Genomic DNA, 4246 nt, shown 5'->3' on the forward strand with positions numbered 1-4246 from the left:
GCCAAAAGATGTATGTGAAATGTGTTGATCAAGTTCCCCCACACTTAAATCTTTGCTTGTCCTCAAGCAAAGGAATATGACAAAGGCAAGATAATGAACAGTAAACTGAGTAAGGAATGTCCTGGTAAAATAGATCTCCAAACAAGGCATGCTTCGAACTTTGCTAGTGAAAATCAATGGTTAAGAGTGCTACAAAGCAATAGGATACTAGTAGACTCAATCATTTTAAACTTTTACAATGATAAAAGTGGATCAACAAGTTCAAATGATGATTGTGCCAAAGGTTCCTAAAGAGAGCATGATCCCAAAAAAAACTTATTACCCGGAACATAACATTATGGTTGAAGCACTTATTGAATTTTAAGGAAGTAATGATAATATTTTATTGATCTCACCAAAGGAACATACCACCGATCCCGAGAACATGGTATACACCCGGCTCGACCAATTATTAGTTTTTTTTGTTTGTCTCCCCAAAGGAACATACCACCGATCCCGAGAACATGGTATACACCTGGTTCGACAATTACATTTTTATTTATTTATTACTATCCAAGCTACCAGATTTCACATGCCACCGATCCAGGGAACATGACATGCTACTGTAGGTAGACCAGACTTATTTATTCATTATTACTAATCTTAAATGAACAACGCATAAGCACAAAAATAGGAATCATGACTTCTCCATGTCTGGTTCACATGCTACCGATCCAGGGAACATAGCATGCTAATCCATAGTGGTTAGGTGATTGCTCTTAATGGGAACACACTTGGCACAAATTCAACATCTAAACATGGTGATCTAGGTGTATCGAGGTAAAAGTAGAAAATGATTAAGTTTTCTAGTGTACTAGGGATTTGAGCACTCAAAACTAATAGTTCTCACTAATTTCAGCAAAGCAGGCATTATGTGGATCACTAGTTTACAAGGCATTCAGAAATCATGGTACACTAATTCACATCAAGCTCAAAATGCCAAAGTAGAATTTAGCTTGAAAGCATTTCATTACTGGTATATGCAGTCCAAATAGCAATTCAATTCAGCAAGCATCAATGGATGATATACTCGAAATGGGTCATGAAACAGCTCACCGGGTTTTTATAGGAAGTAGCACTCGCTCGACACTCTCTAAACTTCAACTCTTCTCCTTTCCTTCCTCGTGCATTGTGACTCCTCTCCTTTTGCTTCCCTATCCTCATGCCTGCTCCAGCTTCTCTCTTCATGTGTGCTCCTTGCTTCTCCTCATCACCATGCCGTGAATCCACCAGGATCCCAGGGAATGTCATCTCGAACTCGGTCAACTCGCAGTAAATGGTACACAAGCATCAACCTGAAAGAACACTCAACAACCAAGCCAATACAAGTGACAGAGAGAATGCCCTCTAAGTCATCGATAGAGTACCCTATCATATAAGTATATCTATTGAGCAAGTCAGGAACATGTATCAACAACAAGTCACATGGTGCATAGGCAGTATCCATGATATGGCATATCTTGTCGAGAAAGCTGATATCATACCTGAGATACTTGGGAAGAAGCTCCAGGACTACCTCAATTGAAGATACCAAGTGAGGTGTGGTAGTAGAAATTTCCACCGGACTCATGTCAACAAGTGAAATAGTAGAGCTTGGCTCCTTGACATCTGAATCCACCTCGCCATACTCAACAATGAAGCTCTCCATCTCAGGCTCAAGTGTTGAGGAAGCAATACAGCTAACATCATCGAAGGTGAACTTCTCCATATCTGGCTTTAGCAGCACATGATCAATATCAACTAAAGGTGACTCCTCAATATCAAAAACAACTAACTGCAGCTCTGGCTCATCAATGGAAGAATCATCACAATGCAAAATCGAGTCTCCAACACTAGTATCCATATGATCTGTAGCGTGTGTGTCAACTAGAATGGTGTCATCATCGTCAAAGATAATCCATGCAAGCTCAATCTTGTCACACTGAGATAGAGGTTCAGGCTTCTGTGTAAGAATTGGTGGCTGAGGTGTAGTGATTTGTTGCAAGCAAACCAATGAATCAGACGTGGGCTTCTTATTGTACCACTGAAGTTGGTGGAAAGCTATGCTCTCAATCAACAGAAAAGCTTCATCAAGTGTCTTGTTTGTAATAGCTCCACCCGCTGCCATATCGACATAAGCTCGAGTGTCCGAAGTCAATCCTCTATAGAATATCTGCAGCTCTAACCATCTCTCGAGCCCATGATTAGGACATCTCCTGAATAAGGCTTTGCATCTCTCCCAAGCATCATTCAAGCTCTCACCTTCACGCTGAACGAAATTGAAGATCTCATCTCGAATTGCGGACTGCTTGTGTAGTGGGAAATATTTATCCAAGAAAGCTCGTGATATCTCATTCCAACCGAATGATCTTGATGGTAAGGATCGATACCAAGCACGAGCACCATCTAGGAGAGAGAATGTGAACAACATGCACTTGATAGCTTCTTGAGGAACTCCATGGTACTTTACTGTATCTGAGTACTCCATGACTCGGAGCAATTGCTCGTAAGGATCTTTATTAGGCAACCCTCCAAACTGATGTTGTTGAACCAAAGGAATAAGACCAGGCTTCAGCTCAAAATTCTCTACCTCAATAGTTGGCCAAACCGGTCCTGTGATATAACATTGACTACTTGGCATCCAAAGATCACGAAGCAATGCCATATCTTAACCAAGTGTAACTATAGAACAACCTGCAAAGATTTATGATTCCCTACACACATTCATAAACAGTAAACACTAGTCAGAAGGTTAGTATCCTAATAAGCCGAAGCAACAATGGGGGAAAATAGAAGAAAAACACTAAAGATGAAATACACGAGGAATTGAACAAGGAACTAAAGTAAACCTAGTCTATAGCCTAACACGGTCACTCGACGCTAGTCCCCGGCAACGGCGCCAAAATGATCAATTGTAATATAGCAGGTTGCAAGCACTCTTATCAAATCTGAATATTACAAAGTTCTACACAATGTATCAAGATTCAGCTCACAGACCACCAATGTAACACTACAAACACAAGTCTGAAATTGAACAAATCATATATTGTACAGTACTGACTCCTGTGAATTAAAGAGAGAGAGAGAGAGAGAGAGAGAGAGCTAGAAACTGCAGCAGCGAGTTGGGGATCTAAAGAGAAGCAGCAGTAGGTGGAAGAAGAAAGAAGTAGCAGGGGCGTTGAGAGAAAGAGCAGCAGGCGTTGAGGGAGAAGAGAAGATTAGGAGCAGCAGTTGGAGAAGGAGGAGGAGGGGCGCAGCAAGAAAGAGGAGAAGAAGAAGCAGAAAGGGGCACTGGAGAGAGACAGCAACAGGAGGCACTGGAGAGGAAGAGCAGTAGCATGGGGACTTGGAAAAGGTTCAGAGAAGACGAAGAAGTAGCAGGGGCGTTGAGAGGAAGCAGCAGCAGGCGTGGAGGGAGAAGAGAAAGAGCAGCAACAAGTTTGAGAGAGAAGAAGAGAGCTGCGGCTGGGGTTCAGAAGAGGAACAACAGCAGGGACGTGAGGAGAAGGAGCAGTAGCAGTTTTAGGGAGAAGAGAGCAGCAGTGAGATTGAGAGAAGAAGCAGCAACAGGTTAAGGTTCAGAGCAGCAGCAAGGTGGGGCGCAAGCAAAGCAGCATCAGGGACGTGGGAAGAGCAACAACAGCGTGGGGATGGTCGCGCGGGGCACCAGGCACCTCGTCTGGTCGGGCACGCGAGCATGGAGTGGAGGCGCGGTGTGTGCTGGCGGCGGCGTGGAGATGGATTGGTGCTGGTGGATGCTGGTGATGGCGCGGTGGCGCGTGTGGAGCAGGTGGAGATGCTGGGTGGTGCACCACCACGTCGGCCTGGCCGTGGCGGCGGCCGGTGGTGGAGAAGAAGGGGAGAGGGAGAGAGATGAGATGCCAGGCCCAAAGGGGATCAGTGGCTGTGCTAGGGATTTTTATCGCTGACGATCTGATCTGCCACTTTGCAATTTTGCCCTCCTACTTATCTTCTTTCTTCCCAAGTTCGTCCCTCTCTTCTTTGGCTAGCCCCTCTGGTTACTTTGTTTCTTCTCGCACAAGTCCATTCTTCCTCCTCTTCTTCGTTCTCTTAGCCACTTAGTCTGTATCTTGAAGTTTATAGTGCCTTCTCGCACTTTTCAGCAAAACAAACCACTGAGTAGTAAATGACCCCTTTATATGATTATCATTCACAAATTCAACAATTCATAGCAAGAAATGAATGAATATAACTCAATAAACCGCAT

At 43.8% G+C, this 4246-nt stretch overlaps 1 non-coding gene across 1 annotated transcript; it reads left to right on the forward strand.

Annotated features, from left to right (window-relative positions):
- The first annotated feature begins 2213 nt into the window (after window positions 1-2213).
- On the forward strand, window positions 2214-2324 carry LOC119266209. The gene has a single exon (XR_005131933.1). It is a non-coding gene; the product is annotated as a small nucleolar RNA R71 (small nucleolar RNA).
- The last annotated feature ends 1922 nt before the right edge of the window (window positions 2325-4246 follow it).

This window comes from Triticum dicoccoides, chromosome 2B (genome assembly GCF_002162155.2).
Source record: "Triticum dicoccoides isolate Atlit2015 ecotype Zavitan chromosome 2B, WEW_v2.0, whole genome shotgun sequence".
NCBI lineage: Eukaryota > Viridiplantae > Streptophyta > Magnoliopsida > Poales > Poaceae > Triticum > Triticum dicoccoides.